This window comes from Pelophylax lessonae (assembly GCF_965119305.1).
Source record: "Pelophylax lessonae genome assembly, chromosome: 3".
NCBI classification, from domain to species: domain Eukaryota; kingdom Metazoa; phylum Chordata; class Amphibia; order Anura; family Ranidae; genus Pelophylax; species Pelophylax lessonae.
This window is the reverse complement of record NC_138770.1, coordinates 415,720,433-415,739,644: the sequence shown is the minus strand read 5'-3', so window position 1 is coordinate 415,739,644 and position 19,212 is coordinate 415,720,433.

The following is a 19,212-nucleotide window of genomic DNA, read 5'->3' as shown; positions in this document are numbered from 1 at the left end:
TGCCCCCTTCAATGCAATGAACACTGTGCTGTGCCCCCTTCAATGCAATGAACACTGTGCTGTGCCCCCTTCAATGCAATGAACACTGTGCTGTGCCCCCTTCAATGTAATGAACACTGTGCTGTGCCCCCTTCAATGCAATGAACACTGTGCCCCCTTCAATGCAATGAATGCAGATCGCAGCCAGGCAACCGGAATCCGTGTACGGAGATAGGCATGGCCCAGCCTACAGACTACAGAGGGACTACAGAGCCCAGCCAGCAGGATCAGACTAGGAAACTGAGGTCTCTGGGGAAATCAAACCTCTCCAGGTTCTAAAAGAACTACATATTCCAGAAGAACAATTTTACAAGCCATTGGTTTCTCCTAGTAGTTTGTGCCTATTCTGGTGCTGTAGAACTACATATCCCAGCACATCCAGGCTAGGCAATCAATGTAACTGCATAAGCCAGCATGATCAGACTAGGAAACATAAGACTCACTAGATGAAGCAAACGTCCAGGTTCTAAAAGAACTACAAATCCCAGAAGAACAGCCTATACAAGCCATGGGCTTCACTTATTAGTCAGCCTATGACTTTCCTGGTGCTGTAGAACTACACATCCCCGCACACCCAGGCTAGGCAAGCGATGTAACTGCATAAGCCAGCATGATCAGACTAGGAAACGTATGTCTTACTATTTAGAGCTCCAGGTAAAAGAAATACATATCCCAGAAGAACAGCCTATACAAGCCATGGGTTTCTCCTAATAGTCACCCAAGCTAGGTAATCAATTTAACTGCACAGCCCAGCATGATCAGACTAGGAAACTTACCAGAGACTTTTTGGTTCACTTACTGGTGTTTAGTTTTTGTGCACGCACTGTGAGTTAAACAAAAATAGGCCTCACTAGGAAAATTAAACTTCAGGTTCTAAAAGAACTACATATCCCAAAGAATGGTCTTTATGAGCAATGTATTTCTTATAGTAGTCAGCCTATGCCTTGTCTGTTGCTGTAGAACCACATATCTCAGCACATCCAGGCTAGAATACTCATGTATTTTAATAGACATGCTCTTCCTGAACTACATATCCCAGAAGAACAGCCCTTACAAGCCATGAGTTTCTCTTAGTCAGCCTATGCCTTCCATAGGGCTGTAGAACTACACATCCCAGCACATCCAGGCTAGGCAAATGATGTAACTGCATAACCCAGCATGATCAGATTAGGAAGCTAAGGTCTCCTTGGGAAAATAAATCCCCCAAACTTCTGTAGAACTAGTATATAGCCCACAAGAACAGCCTTCACAAGCCACATATTTCCCTTAGTAGTCGGCCTATTCCTTTCCCAGTGCTGTAGAACTACATATCCCAGAATAACCTTTTTAGACAACATATATATATTATTAGGCAACCCATGGATTTCTGGCTTCTGTAGAACTATATATCCCAGCATAACCAGACTAATCAATATAGATTCTAGTTAGCAATCTTTGCTTTTCCTGGTGCAGTAGAATTACACATCCTAGCAATCCGGTTTAAATAAGCTTTACTGTTCTCCCTCTAGAGATGTTTAGTCTCCAAGTGCTGTAGAACTACACATGCCAGCATGTTCAGAAAAAGCAACCTGTTTATTTCCATCTATCTTTCTAGCTGCTGAAGGACTACATATTCCAGAACAGCCTTTAAATACAACATATGTCTCCTATTTTGCAGCCTGTGGATATCCTGCTGTTATAGAACTACATATCCCAGCATAGCCAGCAATGTACAGTATATCTCTCATTGACATTCTTTCCCTTTTCTGTTGCTGTAGGACTAAAAATCCCAACAACCCAGTCTAAAAAAAAAGGTTAACTTCTCAATGCAGAGTTCAGCATGCGTGCCCCTTTCAATGCAGTGTGCCAAGCCCCCCCCCCCCACTAGACCAGTGCACTTACCTGGCGCAGGCCCCGGACTGCCGGCAGGTGGCTTCTTCTCACTCCGGCGACGGCTTCGGTGGGCGGCTTCCGGCGGCGCGTCTTCTCAAGACCGGCTTCCTGATTGGCCAGGAGGAGGATCGGTGTGACAATAGCGAATTTTCATTTGCTATTGTCACACAATGGGTGGGCTCGGGATGCACTGCTCTGTGCCCCGGGTCCACCCTTTCCATCGCCCTATTAGAGCCTCTGACTCTAATCAGGTGATTGAAAAAAAAAAAAAAACATTGCACTCCATGCGTCCGGTGCCCTGCATGCAGATTAGGGGGCCGGATTCTTTCCTAAATGTACATAACACAACTGTATACTAATATTTATAGGTAAAGTTGATCAAGGGAACATCCGATTTCCTCTTGGGGGATCATTAAGGAATTTTTGCACCTGCTGGAGCAATTTGGATCATGCTTTATTGGTTTATTGTTTACTTCCTCTGGATCAACTGTGGGTTTAGGATTGTATATATAGGATTGTATAATTGTTTTTTTTTTTTTTCCTATTGGTCGAACTTGATGGATGTGTCTTTTTTTCAACCAGACTAACTATGTAACTATGTAAAATATCACACCGCTCAGTGTGGGTGTGCGATGACTCCAGATCCCATGCTCCTTCACCCTGCATTTCATGAAAACTGACATCATCAGGGGCTTAGGAACACATATCTCTGATTATTTAGGATTCTTTATGGATTCTTTATGGAAACAATTTTCTTTGCACTGATCATTTTTATTGCACTATTTTGCACATTTGGTTTGATCAACATACTAGCTGTGCTAAATTTGATTGACAGGACATAGGCAGTCAAGTTGGGTTGTAGTGCCTGACAAGGAAGTGCTCATTGCGCAACAAATATTTCCACATTTGAGTAGAAATGTCAATCAGTATCTCTTTTTTTACATTCAATTTTCAACCAGGGAATTTCTTGACCGCAGCTGAATGGGGCTAGGGATGAGTCATTGGTTGCTAGGAAGCTGGCAGTCTCCTGTGTCCTATCAACCTCGAGCCATGGGCAGGAAACTGCCACATTCATGACAGATGCCAAGCATATACATACTATTATCCTGAACATACTACATACTATGAAAACTGAGATCTCCTTGTACGCCAGCTAAGATTTGGTCCTGTTTACTGCCAGTTTGCCAATCTGCAAACTGGTGGTAATTGTTTTTAAATCTGTGACAACCATAGCAACTGGTCACAGCAGAGGTGGCAAGAACTACCTAAATTGTTTTGCATGCATTGGTAATATAATCAAAACTGTTGCCTGAATTATGTGCAGATACTTATAAAGGGACCCAGTGCCAGAAAAGTGTTTGGAATACTTTATTGAATTCAGTCTGAATAGTAGTAGCCACATTGTTACAGGGCCTTTCTGTTGTATAAGATGTTTCTTTGATTTGCAAATCAGATTAAAACTCGCTACGTTTTAAACTACCTTCAAGACAAGTTTGATTTTTTTCTAACACCACTCTGTGGTGCTGTGGCCTAATTGCTAGAGAAACCCTTCATAAACCACATATAACTTGTCAACAGATTACCATAGTTGCTATGAGAACAACTTTACCTCTAGTTATACTGTACGATTTAATAAAGGATAACTATAACTACATTTTCATAAACAAAAGCATATTTTAAGGGGAGTTTTTAATGACTATTATATGAGATGCCGTGTTTGGCATGTGTAGCAAAAACTATTTTTTAAAGCACTAATCATGTTTTCCTTTTTTGTAATGGTTGTATGCTTCCCGAGAATAACGTTTTTGCTTCTTACATTAATTCCAATTAAAGTTTTCTTCTTTGGAAAACGAAAACAGAAATCTCTTCTGCAGAAGCTGTTAGTGTTCGATTGTAAATTACATTTTCTAAATTTAAGCTTCTAAATTTGATTTAGAAGAACATTCAGAATGTAAATCCTGGTGGCATAATCTCCGTAATACCGCCAACTTGCCATTAGATGGCAGCAAGCATTAATGTTTTGCACTGACCGAACCTATAGAAGTTAACCTTCGAATTATAGACATCTTTATCATTGAGGTCAGTTTATAGATAAATCTTACAGTCTGCAAAGCAGCAACTGAAGAACATTGTTAAGTAATAATAAAAAAAAAAAAAAAAAAACATTTCAAAAGGAATTAATTAACAGTACAATTTTATGTGTTCCCTTTAGTTTCTTAGTATTAAAAAAAAAAAAAAAAAATCTTAAAGAACAGTGTAATATTGTTTTGATAGGCTGTATTATGTAGTCCACTATTAAATAAGTGACTGGATTTTTAGTCAATGTCCAACTCTTGGAAATATGAACATTTTCCCTTGCAATGGGGCTATGCGCTGCGTTTCCTACTTGTTTATTCTAGGGGAGAGTAAAAACACTTTTACTTGCCTTATCCTTTGCTTTCCTATACTCTGGCTATGGACCCTGCATTGGTTTTGATGTCATCAGGGCCTTGGACCGCTGGAGTATGGGGGAGTAACAGGGACTTGTCCAGCAGCGCAGAGGACAGGAGGATTGGGTAAATAAATGTACTTCTCCATGCCCCCTACACCTAAATGAAAAGTTACCATGGCAGTTCAGGCACAGCCCCACTAAAAGGGAGCATTTTCAAGTTTTCTGTAGTTCAGCCTTATCGCTAAACTATAAGGCAAGATTCACACCTTTTAGTGTGTGTTTTCATGCATTTGTATTTGTGTTATCTACAATCTTGCTTTTCCATGCACTTCCATCATCATCATCATCATCGTCGTCATCAATAGGCCCTACAATGTGCAATAATGCATTAAGAGACAGACAACTCATTGCAAGGATGTCAATTAGCACCATTTAAACCAATGGCAAACCTGTGTATATGCATTGAAGTGAGTTAAAAAAACGCATGTACAATGATGTGTGTTGCATTAGGAAACTGGTTCATTTTGAATTGACTGTGACCCACAACAATGTGTGTGTAAACACTGCAGCACACCATATTGCACAGATGATTCACACCTAGGTATTGTGACGTACTAAAATGCATATGTCAGCTGTGTTTTTGGAGTGTTACAGCAACATAATGCACTGGGACCCGTGTTTTAACTTTGTGATAACACACTAGAAAAAAATGCAATAATTGGAACGAAAGATGCAACGTAAGTCTGAATTAGGTGCCAACATCCCAAATTTACAAAAAGCGGTTGGGCATACTGTAGGTGTGCGCAGCCCTATTGCACTAGGGGGTGCACCCCAAAGCTTAAACACGTGTGTGTGTGTATGTATACATATATACAGTATATATAAATGGGTGGTGCCAGTAGGGCAGTGGACAGTGTTAGTAGAGCAGTTGATGTGTCAGTAGGCCAGAGGTTGGTGTCAGTAGGAAAGTGGATGACGTCAGCAGTTTTTTATTTTTATTTATTTCTTTTTTAACTATTTTATACTTTGTTTTTACAATTTTTTTGCAGCCCCATTTGGAAGGCTTTGGTGAAATATCAGGGGTCTTAATAAACCCCTGATGTTGTTTGAGACAGAGAAAGGGACTGAGGATAAAGATTCCCCAGTCTATTTCTCTGAAGCCTCAGCTGCACTGGATAGTGAATAAATTGTTCTGTGCTGAGTGGTTTCCTGTTCATCCACAAACTGAAGCATAGTAAACACAGTTTACTATGCTTCAGTTATGAATGGACACAAAAATGATCGGTACGAGGGTGAATCTACACCCCACTGTGTAATTAGGATGTGCTCAGGCACACCCGGCACACCCTGTGCGCATGTCTATGTGGTTGGGTATAAAGGACTTTAGAGGCACCAATGAAAAGCGAAAACATTTTATTAACATAACAGACCTATTTTTTCACCAAGCAAAATCATAAAAATGTAACAGTTGATTTTAAAACAGCATAGGCGTGCGTCAACAGGGCATGATATTATGAAATCCTGATACTGAAATGTCCACATGACGGGAAAAAAAAAAAAATACAGTTAGTCCATATATTGCACTGTTGATGTAACGATCAATGAAGGTAAAGCTGATTCAGTTTTTCTGACACATTTCAAATAGTTATTTTTCAGGGGCAGAGATGGACCTTTGAAATAAAGCTCATGAGAGTTGTGTACTTATCAACCATAAATATTTAAAAACAATCCAGCCTTTGTATCCAGGGAGCACACAGCAGGTGACTCATAGCATCAACTCCATATGTATTTCTATGAGCCTATGAACAGGGGGTGTGTCCCTTCCCTCCACTCAGCTATCAGATTACAGGATAACTCTGTGCTGCAGCTCTGCAGTGTGTGTGACATCAGATCCCTGCCCCCTGCTGTGTGCTGCTGTGAAAAATCCTTTGATCTGCATGTTTTAGAAGGCTCTACAGGAGAAATGGCTGCAGATTTACAGGTACACCTTATGTAGGAGGATTTGTTTAATCTCTGTGTATCACCTGAGGCTACTCACTTTACTGGGTATTGGTAAGGGTTTACAACCACTTTATGGCCCCATTCACATGGACATTGAGGTCCATAGTTTGTGAATGGGCCATGTGTTTATGCAGCTTGAGCTAACAGGTGCGGCATGCCAACAACCTAATTATGTTTATAGGGATGCATTGGCTCCACAGACACAGCTGCTCATTCTAATTTGGCAGACATATGGATGTGGGTGAGTGACCCTGAATGCACACTGTCCCTCCTAGACCTATACACCTGTCAAATTAAAGGAGGTATATAGGCCAATATAGTTGAGAAGGACAAGAATTGAGGAACATTTCTGCAATAGGGTCCAAGATAGAAATAAAAACTCTTTTTTTTTTTAAGAATGAGGAAAAGTCAGAACCTCTTTGAGTATTTTGTTATTGATGTCTGTGTCTTCCTGAGTCAAATGGATAAAAGGTGAGGGGCAATAACCCCATTATGGTCATGGATATCAATGGAAACATTTATAGGGGGTCTTGTCTTTTCTCAGTCCAGTCCAAAACTAAATTGAATTAGGAGGAATATCTAGTCAACAGAACGAAATCAGGTGCAGCCACTGTTCAGGTATTCTGACAGCTGCAAGTGGCGGCTGTCAATAGATAGTAGCCAGCAGTGGAGATCTGTCGATAGATGCTGTTGGATGGAGGAATCAATAGATTTAATTCTGATACTTGCACTAGTTGCAGAATTTAAAGTTGTACGACATTCTGTGATAATACTTCAGGTCCAAGTCTCCGCATCCCCCACTCAGCAATAGTAGTAGCATTTTTTTTCTCATGGCATTTTTTTTTTTTTTTACTTTTGACCTGCCAGCAATCTTTCCTAGGTGAGAATGATGTGTCCTGCTCCTACAGCCCCCTGTCACAAACCTCAGGAAGCTGTGGGAACCTATTGACAGAGCAGCCAGGGGCTGATCTGCATCATGTCATCGGGGGCCAGGCTGTGTAAACCTGGAAGAGGCAGCTGGATGAAAAAGCCCCAACATGGTAGTGTGAGACACAGGCTGTGACACCTGGACAGTTGTATTGTTTTTTATTTTTTTTATATTTGCTGCAAAATGTTCAACATGAATGTCACTTTCTTATCAAGGTGTACTGTAGCATTGGAACAGTTTCTTAGGGTCCATCGAAACCAGCGGCTGAGCCCTACCTGAAGTAAACAGTGCCTAATTATAACATATCACACTGTTTCCCTTTTATAATAACTTTTTTAAAGGCCTTCAATCCCAGATGACGCCTTCTAAGGGGAAACACATTGGGCGGAGCTAATGGTGTGACATTAACATGCACATTCCAGCCTCTACTAGTCGCAGCTGTGCTTATATGACATAGTTTACCTGTTTTACACAATATTTCTCTAAGTGCAATACTTTTTATCAAATACTTGATTTAAACAGTATAGCACTGTGAGTCCTCTTCCCTACTTTTAATACATGTAACTGCGAGAGTCAAAAGCTTGGATCAGGGGTCTTCAAACTATGGCCCTCAAGTTGTTCAGGAACTAAAATTCCCATCATGCCTAGCTAAGTCTGTGAATGTCAGAGTTTTACAATGCCTCATGGGACTTGTAGTTCTGCAACAGCTGACTGAGGGCCATAGTTTGAAGATCCCTGGCTTAGATCCATCCTGATACATAGGGAACAAGCTGTAGCTTTCCAGCTGGGAATATATTTTTGCGCTTATGATCTCCTTTTTGGGATCTATTGGTCTGGTAAGTGGCCCATTTGTCTCCAAGAGCACGGTGGTGACACAGAATCACATTATGTAAGGTTATTTTTGCACAAGAGCACCTTTCTTTGCACGTGGATAAACTTTATTGGGATATACATTTTTTTTTAATTTTTTTTTTTTTTTTTCTGTATGAACTTTGAATCACCATTTTTTTGCACTCATAAGGACTTTATTTGGATTGTATTATATATGAATTAATAATTATTTATCACCGTAGGTTGCACTTTTAAGATAAAAGTGGCTGAGACCAATTTTTTATAGTTACATAGTTACATAGTTACATAGTTAGTGAGGCTGAAAAAAGACACAAGTCCATCCAGTTCAACCTATGTGTGTGTGTTTGCTTTTAACCGTACATTGTATACCCCTGTATGTTGTGGTCTTTAAGGTGTCCATCCAATAGTTTTTTGAAACTATCAATGCTCCCCGCTGATACGACTGCTTGCGGAAGAGAATTCCACATCCTTACCGCTCTTACAGTGAAGAACCCCTTACGCACTTTAAGGTTAAACCGCCTTTCCTCTAGTTTTAGTGAGTGGCCACGTGTCTTATTGTATTCCCTTACTCTAAATAGTTTGTTCCTTATGCTAGGGTCGCCAGTACAGTATTTGTACATTGATATCATATCCCCCCTCAAGCGTCTCTTCTCCAGAGAGAACAAGTTCAGTGCTTGTAGTCTTTCCTCATAGCCGATGTCCTCCATTCCCCTAATTATTTTTGTTGCCCTTCTCTGGACTTTCTCCAGTTCCAGCACATCCTTCCTGAGGACCGGTGCCCAGAACTGGACAGCATACTCCAGATGTGGCCGGACCAGAGTCTTGTAGAGTGGAAGAATAATCTCTTTATTTCTGGAGTGAATCCCCTTTTTTATACAACCCAGTATTCTGTTGGCTTTGCTTGCAGCGGCTTGGCATTGCATGCCACTTCCAAGCCTGTTGTCTACCAGTACCCCCAGGTCCCTTTCCATCCTAGACTCACCCAGAGGTTCCCCCCCTAGTGAGTAGCTTGCTTTCTGGTTTCTGGCCCCCAAGTGCATTACTTTACATTTTTCTACATTAAATCTCATCTGCCATGTAGTTGCCCACCCCGTTATTTTGTTCAGGTCTGCTTGCAAGATTTCCACATCCTGCATAGAAGATATTGGCATGCCTAATTTAGTATCATCTGCAAATACTGAGATTGTACTAGATATCCCCTCCTCTAGATCATTTATGAATAAATTAAACAGGATTGGTCCCAGGACAGAACCCTGGGGGACCCCACTTTCCACACCCGCCCAATCCGAGTACTCCCCATTTATCACCACCCTCTGTACTCTCCCCTGGAGCCAGTTCTCTATCCAGGTACTCACCTTATGGTCCACACCTACCTTCCTTAGTTTGTACAGTAAGCGTTTGTGGGGAACGGTGTCAAAGGCCTTTGCAAAGTCCAGATACACCACATCCACAGGCTTACCTTTATCTAAGTGGCAGCTCACTTCATCGTAGAAGGTTAATAGATTGGTTTGGCATGAACGATTTTTCATGAATCCATGCTGATTACTACTTATAATACCGTTTTCATTACTAAAGTCTTGTATGTGGTCCCTTATCATCCCCTCCAAAATTTTGCAGACTACAGATGTTAGGCTGACCGGCCTATAGTTACCCGGGATATATCTCGGCCCCTTTTTAAATATTGGTACCACGTTGGCTTTTTTCCAATCAGCTGGCACCATACCCGTCTGTAAACTATCCTTAAAGATCAAGAATAATGGTCTGGCAATCACCTGACTGAGCTCATTTAGAACCCTTGGGTGCAAGCCATCCGATCCCGGGGATTTATTTATGTTAAGTTTCTCTAGTTTAGCTCTAAGTCTATCCTCTGTTAGCCATGGCGGCACTTCCTGAGGTGTATTATTTAGTTCGGCCTTACAAGCGGGGTTCGTGTAGCCCCCCGATTCCTTTGTGAAGACTGAAGAAAAGAAATTATTTAACACTTCCGCCTTTTCTCTGTCCTCAGTGGCCATTTTTCCTTTATCATCTTTTATGGGGCCAATGTGTTCTGGCCTCGCTTTCTTACTGTTTATATACTTAAAGAATTTCTTGGGGTTCTTTTTACTCTCCTCCGCTATATGTCTCTCGTGTTCTATTTTAGCCGCCCTGATTTCATCTTTACATTTCTTATTACACTCTTTGTAATGCTTAAATGCTGCCAATGACCCCTCAGTCTTGTATTTTTTGAAGGCCTTTTCTTTAGCTCTAATATACATTTTTATGTTGGAGTTTAGCCACCCAGGGTTTAGTTTTGCTCTTTTAAATTTATTTCCCTGTGGAATGCACTGGTCCACCCCCTTGTTAAGTATGCTCTTGAAGCACTCCCATTTTTCCTCCGTGTTCTTTGTTCCCAGGGTTCTATCCCAATTGATATTTTCTAGCAGCGAGCGCAGTTTAGGGAAATTGGCTCTTTTGAAATTCAGTGTCCTTATATTACCCTTGTGTTTCCTATTACTGTAATTAATACTGAAACCAATTGACCTATGGTCACTGTTCCCTAAGTTGTCCCGTATTTCTATATCCGTGAGCAGGTCTGTATTGTTGGTAATCAGTAGGTCAAGTACCGCATTGTTTCTTGTCGGTGCATTCACCATCTGACCCATAAAATTGTCCTGCAAAACATTTAGGAACTGCCGAGCCTTGGCTGAATGTGCGGTTCCTTCTGCCCAGTCTATATCAGGATAATTAAAGTCCCCCATTATAATGACATTTCCCATCCTTGCTGCCAATCCTATCTGTAACATGAGGTCCACCTCACCCTCCTCCCTCTGGTTTGGGGGCCTATAGCATACGCCCAATATTACCTTCCCCACCGTGCCTTTCCTTTGAAGCTCTACCCATAGGGATTCTGCCTCGTCCATAGCTCCATTATTAATATCATCCCTCATATTTACCTGTATACTGTTCTTAATATACAAACATACCCCTCCCCCTTTTTTACCCTCTTCGGTTACATACGGTATACCGCACTGAGCCAATCTCAGTGAGCGATGTATTCTATTATTGAATGCAAAGCCTGCTCAGATTGGCAGAGTCAGAGAGGCGGGCTGATGTTACTCTGCCAATCCGAGCAGGCTTTGCATTCAATAATAGAATACATCACTCTCCCTGATTGGCTCAGCGCGGTACACTGTATGTAACCGAAGCTACGGTTCATACGGTATACCGGTACAGGATTTCCACACAGCCAGCGTCTTGTGAGATTGAAGAGAAAAGGGAATGAATGGCCCCTTTTATTCATGGGGTAGTGGCAGGTGAGGATAGTTTAGGAGAAGGAATAGGCAGAATTTAAGTTGTCAGGCAGTTTAGAGCCTGTCAGAGTTTAATGTAAACTGATTGGCTATAGGGTTTAGTTAGTTTACTTGAGTATCTAGGGAGAATAAGCCCCTGACCTGTCTGAGCCGGTTTCTCCCGCCTGTGAAGAAGTTCAAGTTGATTGGCTGAAGGGGTTCAAGAGGACCCATTTAAGGATCCCCTCACAGATGAGCCGTCACTCCGTCGGTCAAGCAGCGAAGAAAGAAGACAGCCCAGCGGTTCCAGCGGTTCCAGAGTAGGCTGTCGGGAAGTACCATCGTCAGCGGTAGCGTTTGTCCACCGCAGTAGTCCAGCAGGCGGTTCGGGGTAGAAGACGTCAGCGGCGGCTTTCCTGGAAGAAGAGGAGAAGAGAAGAAGAAGAGGAGTTAGGCGCCCCCGCTTACCTCAGCCGAGATGAGCCTCCTAAGAAGACTGATCGAGCGGGCGGGAGAAGATGGCGGTGAAGATTGGCTCCGGAGGTGTTTTGAATTGCCGCTCGTCGCCGCATCCGAGGGAGCGGAAGGTGGAGACCGCGCAGGACCAGCATCGTCGGTGGCCGCCGGAAGAGACGTCGGGAGAGGATCGGGTGACGCGGCGGGCGCAGAAGGAAGATCGTCATCGTCGGTGACGCCGGGCGTAGAAGACGTCACGGAGAGGGGTGTGCGCAGGCGCGCCACACCCGGAAGAACCGGCCAAGGAATCGGGCCGGCGAAGAGGCGGCGCACTCCGCGCCAACGGTTCTCCCCTCCGGCGGACGTCAGGCGCGCCGGGAGGGGAGGTGAAGACTCGCCAAGAAGAAGACAAGCGGGAAGACCTGCTCCAGGACCCGGAAGCGGCGGGATCGATCGGCGGGACCAGGAATCCGGAGGGGATCGCGCCGGCGAGATCAGGTGAGGAGAACTTCATGGACACTGTGCCAGCCCCCACATTGATCGCTAGGCCCCCCGGTACTCAGTCACTCCCACCAGCCAGACAATTAGAATTCAGGCCTTCCGGGTCACAGCAGACCGGGCCACCAGCCCCCACTAGGGCCCCTAGGCCCCCCGGGACGCAGCAACAGGGGTCACCAGCATCTGCCTTGAGCACTGGGCCCCCAGGACCACAGCAGGTTACCTCAGATTTCAACACTGGGGGTGCTGTCGCTCAGGACAGTACCCCCCTGCCAGCCATTTCAGGTTTACTTCAGAATTTCCTTAAGGATTTTAAGTCTATGCTTGAGACCAGTCCGGTTACTGGGTCTTGCACTAGTACACCGGCCAATTCTACAGCCGTATCTGCCAACCCCGCTCATGTAACGGGCGATATGGGGTTATCACAACATGCCCCTTCACCTAGGGATGTCTGGGTTCCTCCCATGGGCAATTTGGAGGTTGAACCTCATAGGCCCCAAAGCTTGCACTCTGAGATGTCTGCTTCTTATCTCCTGGCTAAATCACAGAATTTACCTGAGACTTCCCTTAGGGAAACTCTCACCTGTGAAATGTCCCCGCTAGGTTTCCACCTATCCGAATCAGTTAAGGAGAGGATATGGCAGGGACATTTTATTGATATGTTGTCACTGTTGCCTTCAGCTAGGGATTTTGTTGCTAAAGGGGATAGGAAGGATGATGAGGAACGGAGGCGCCCTGTTTCCAAATCTTTCAATAACTGGTTACAGGGTTTCTTTATTTTTTCATCAGTAATGTGTGAGAGATTCCCTACCAAGAGTGTGGGGCTTTTTCAACACGCGGATATCATATTAGAAGCGTACAAGAATTTCGGTGGGACATCATGGTTCCAGTATGACGTGGCTTTTTGCCAAAAACTGGCGGTGCAGCCTGCCATGAAATGGGGAACTAAGGACGTCAGCCTTTGGCTGGACCTTTTTCTCCCCCAGAGGTCTATTTTTACCAGACAGCCCTTTCCGAGTCAACAGTCCCAAGCAGCCTCTCCGGGTTTTCAATTTAGAAAAGGAGTGTGCTTTAACTTCAACGAATCCGTCTGTAAGTGGCCGGGTTCGTGCAAGTATCGGCACGAATGCGCATTTTGCTCTGGGGCCCACCCCATTGCAAAATGCTTCAAGAAGCAAGGGGGTCAGGCACCGGGTTTTCTACACAAAGGCGGTAACCCCAGTGAACCTCACCGCCATGCTCCCGTGGCTCCAGCGCTACCCAGACAGGGTGAGAGCCACCCTACTAATTGAGGGCTTTCAGGACGGTTTCCCCCTTCCCAAATTTTACGGTAAGGGTTGTAAGTTGGTAGATAACCTTAGATCCGTGGCGGGTTTGGAATCGGTTGTGGCCGAAAAGGTAAGTAAAGAAATCGAGTTAGGTAGATTCGCTGGCCCTTTCTCTGTCCCACCTTTTGAGGATTTTAGGATCTCCCCTTTGGGCATTGTCCAAAAGAAGGAGCCTAATTCTTACAGGCTTATTCATCATTTGTCGTTTCCTTTCGGGGATTCCTTAAATGATGAAATAAGCGAGGATTTAGCTACGGTCCAATATTCTTCGTTTGACGATGCCTTGGTTAAATTAAGGGGTCTGGGAAAAGGGGTTTTGATGGCCAAGGCGGACATCAAATCGGCTTTTCATCTGCTGCCGGTTCACCCGGACGCCTTTAATTCCCTGGGGTTTTTCTTTTCGGGTAATTTTTATTTTGACAGATGTCTCCCCATGGGATGTTCACTGTCATGTTTTTATTTTGAGTGTTTTGCCACCTTTTTGGAATGGGCAGTTTCGCTACTTTGCGATTCGACTGACATCGTCCATTATTTAGACGATTTTTTGTTCTTGGGTAGGGCAGGGTCTACAGACTGCTCGCGCTTGCTGAATGGTTTTGTTCAGTTGTGCGAGCTGTTTGGGATCCCGTTGGCACATGAGAAGACGGCTTTTCCATCTACTTGCATTCAATTTTTAGGCATCACAATCGACTCCGATGAGATGGAATTTAGGCTCCCGCTAGACAAAGTGTCTAAATTGAAGTTTTGCCTTCTGACTTTGATCCGGAGACGTAAGGTTCGCCTTAAGGAGATGCAGTCCTTGCTTGGTTTGCTGGCTTTTGCTTCCAGGGTTATTCCCCTGGGTAAGCTATTTTCCAGAAAACTGTATGCAACGATTGCAGGTCTGAAGTCGCCAAATTCTCACGTGAGGTTAACTCAGGAGGTCAGGGAGGATATGCTGGTGTGGTTCCAGTTTTTAACGGATTTCAATGGCAAAAGTCTTTGGCAGGAAGAATTTGTTCTTGACAAGGATTTTTGTCTCTTCACCGATTCAGCGGGTTCGGTCGGCTTCGCCGCCATTTGGCGCACGCATTGGTGCGCTGATTGCTGGTGCCAGAAATGGGTTCAATTGGGTTATACACGCAATAGTGTTCTTCTCGAGCTCTTTCCCATTGTGGTGGCCCTGGAGGTTTGGGGCCATCATTTTCGGAACAGGAGATTAATGGTTCGGACTGATAACAGGGGGGTGATGTTCGCTATCAATTGTTTGTCTTCAAAGTCCCCCCCTGTTATAGCCTTATTGCGGTATTTAGTAGCTAAATGCTTATCATTTAATATTTGGATTAAGGCGACTTTTGTCCCCGGCAAAGATAATGGTTTGGCGGATGCTTTGTCTCGCTTACAGATGGAGCGATTTTTTACGCTGTTTCCGGAAGCGGACGAGCTGAGCTGTCATTACCCGAGCCACCTATGGCACATAGTCTAGACTTGGTAGCAAAGAATGTTTTGCGTTCTTTGGCTCCGGTGACCATGGCGGGATACCAATCAGCATGGTCATTATGGGTGTCGCATCTTCAGTCCTTGGGTGCATCCCCCGATAGTTTTTCGGAAACTTTGGTTTTGTCCTTTTTAAATTCCTTATTCCATATGGAGTATGCATGGTCTCATGTAAACAAAATTTTGGCAGGAGTATCCTTTTTCGTTAAGTTAAAAAATTTCCCTTCATGCTCTTCCTTTTTTACAGTGCGTCAGGCCCTGAAGGGTTACCGTAAAGCAAAATTTTTGCCCGATTCTAGGAAGCCCATTACTGTCCCACTTTTGGAGAGCTTATGTGCAGTTACGTCGGTCGTTTGTTTTTCTTATTATGAGTCGGTCCTTTTTCGGGCGGCTTTTTCGTTAATGTTCTTTGCGGCACTGAGAATATCGGAGCTGGTGCCGACAAGTAGGACGCTTAGCTCTGGTCTTTTTCTCTCGGATGCGGTTTTATCTGACGTGTCGTGTTGCATTTTAATACGCTTCTCTAAGACGGATCAATTAGGTGTTGGGAAGCGCGTCGATTTACACAGGTTTCGCAACTCTTCCATATGTCCGGTGCGTTTATTACAAAAATTTTTGACAATCAGATCGGCCGGTTCTGAATTCTTGTTCAATCATCGGGATGGTAGGCCATTGACTGGCTATCAATTCAATGCTGTTTTTAAAAAATGTCTCGTTCAATTGGGATTGGAAGAGGAAAGGTTGACTTCACATTCATTTCGTATTGGTGCTGCTACTGAAGCGGCAAGATTGGGTCTCGATGATCAAGTTGTTAAAAAGTTGGGCAGGTGGAAGTCGGATGTTTTTCAAACTTACATCCGCCCTGACACTGTTTGTTAAAAAATTTTTTCAGGTCAATGTCTGGACGTGTGGATCATCGGACATTCGTTCGTGCACTGGGCTCGTGCACGAGCCAGAAGACGTCCTTATGGCGAAAACATCGGTTTAGATCCCAATTATTTTAGGGTTCAGTGGTTTAGCAAGAGAGGAATGCTGTGGTCGGAATTTCGTCCGGAAATTTTTAGACTACTGCAGTTTCTTCCCCCCCCGGATATACTAGTTGTACACCTTGGGGGGAATGATGTAGGCAGAGCGAGAACTTTAGACCTGATTTTTGCGATCCGGGATGACTTGCAATTATTAAGGTCAACATTCCCTTTTATGACCATTGTTTTTTCGGAGGTTATACCTAGACTCGCTTGGTTCAAGCATTGTTACTTGAAACCACTTGAAAAAATCCGTAAGCGCGTAAACAGGGCTTTGGAGAAGCTGCTGCGCGTCGTTGGTATTTTATCCTTTCGGCATATAGAGTTGGAGGGAGGTACTAGTGGACTATACAGGTTTGATGACACCCATTTATCTGACATTGGCCTGGATACTTTTAATGCCAATCTGGGTACTTGCGTGGAAGAGGCCGCGTGGTGGGGGTGTGCCAGGCGGGTGTGAGCCGCCTGCCTTTTGGATGTGTCGATGTATTTATTTGAGTAATGACAACCTGGGTCGTTGGGACCGGGTTTGTTCTATACTGCTGTTATTTAAAGTTTAAAAGATTTATTGATCTTTAATGTGTAAAATAATAAACGGCCGCGGCCTCTTTCATTCCAAATTTAAGTCTGAAGGTGTCTTATTTAATAGTTATAAGTAAGCTTAAGGAAATCCTGCCTACTACCCCATGAAGAGAAAAGGGAACGAATGGCCCCTTTTATTCATGGGGTAGTGGCAGGTGAGGATAGTTTAGGAGAAGGAATAGGCAGAATTTAAGTTGTCAGGCAGTTTAGAGCCTGTCAGAGTTTAATGTAAACTGATTGGCTATAGGGTTTAGTTAGTTTACTTGAGTATCTAGGGAGAATAAGCCCCTGACCTGTCTGAGCCGGTTTCTCCCGCCTGTGAAGAAGTTCAAGTTGATTGGCTGAAGGGGTTCAAGAGGACCCATTTAAGGATCCCCTCACAGATGAGCCGTCACTCCGTCGGTCAAGCAGCGAAGAAAGAAGACAGCCCAGCGGTTCCCCTCCCACCCCCCCCCTTTTTGTTTGTCGCGGTCAGTTTGTTATTTTAGGGTCACCTTCGGTCACGTCGAAGGGGGACGTTTGTTGTATTTTAAGTTGGATGTGTCGATGTATTTATTTGAGTAATGACAACCTGGGTCGTTGGGACCGGGTTTGTTCTATACTGCTGTTATTTAAAGTTTAAAAGATTTATCGATCTTTAATGTGTAAAATAATAAACGGCCGCGGCCTCTTTCATTCCAAATTTAAGTCTGAAGGTGTCTTATTTAATAGTTATAAGTAAGCTTAAGGAAATCCTGCCTACTACCCCATACATCTACCGGTAATACTTATACTTAGGTTACCTTGGAGATATTATACTCGGCGTATAAGACAACCCCCCCATTTTTGGGGGATTTTTTTGAGGTTCAAAAGTAGTCTTATACGCCAGAAAATACAGTAATATTTTGGTGCGGCAGTCTCAATTTAATTGTGGCTAAGCGCGCACCTTGCCAATCTTTTAACTTTATTAAAGTGTCTGAAAGGGAAATTTGATTAGTTTTATGCACAGCAGAGGAGTGCTGTGATGTGGGTGTTCTGCATGGCGACATGCTGCAGTGAAAAAAGTAATGCATATCCTACTTTTGTGCAGTGAACACAACTGCAGCAAAGTGGTGTGCACTGTTCACATAGGACACAAGACATTTGCTCTGTCTATGTGTTAGGACTGCATTGAGCTGCTCATTACAGCCCAATGCAACTAGTGTGAATGGGCCCTTATTCTGCAAAAGCCCTGTTGTTCTGTGTTGGTCACTGTGTCTGTATCCATGTGAAAGAAGCATTTTGTGGACAAATTGTACAGAAGCACCTGTGATGGTCGGCATAGATGCTGCACACATCTGTTTAATAAAGAGGCCGAGGCTGTTCGTCATACTGTAATGACACAATATAAATGCATATGTCATTATTACAATGTGCAGGCTTCCTTCACCATGAAAAGCTTTATTGGCTGCAAAACAAAAAGTGACACATCAGGAGTGTGAATATTTACTCTTGACTACAGAATGTAATGACTGAGCAATGTCAGGCTAAAGCAAAACGAGAAACCTGCTCGTTTTCCTAATGAACCTGTATGCCTGTACATACACTTCTATTAAAGGTGTTAAAATTCTCCCCAGATGTTCTGTTCCCCCTTGGAATGATCTGAGATTAGAAATGAGACTTTGATGGAAGTTCTTTTCACTGTTACTAGGTCACCAGTACAATGAGGTCTTGTGTAATGCTGCCTAAGTCCCACAATATGGCTATTACAAACCTGGCCAATAAATCAATTTCCCTGCACAATAAAACCTATTATGCATGAAAGTAATTGCAAAAATAATTCAGCAGGCAGCAAAGACACTGAATTGATTTTTTATTAGTGACTGGAAGTCCAGTAAACACAAATTCTCCACTGCATGCATGTTTCAGCCTCAAATACCTTAGGCAGAAAGCTTTAAACGTCCCTTTATTACTCTTTTTTAAGACTTTCTAAGCATGGAAAATCTATAAATTCCAACAAGCCCTTATAAAATGGTTTCTAAGTAACCAAACAAAAGACTGCATTTTGCTAAAGTTTGCAGGTAAACACAGAAATGAAGCCAATTAATTCTGTCTCTACTATAATTATACTATAATACAATGTTTCACACATATCTATCTGTTTCTATATCTATAGATTGGTTTATTTTACATTTGACATTATATTGGGTTTTATAATGGGAGGTGATGATAACATTCAATATGTATGTATGGTTAGGGCTTTTTTTCATTTAGCGGTCCCATGGAGTAACATACAGGTACGTCGTTTCCCAGGACAGAGCCGACCTGCCACAGTAAAACTATGGCGGCTGGTCGGCAAGAGGTTAACATTCTGAAAAAAAAACAAATGGTTTATTTTCTGTGTTTACGGAGTTCCGACACCTCCAGCACTGAATGTATGTAATGGCAAGGGGTGCCCTGAAGGGTACATTGATGCTACTGGGGAATTTATAGTCTC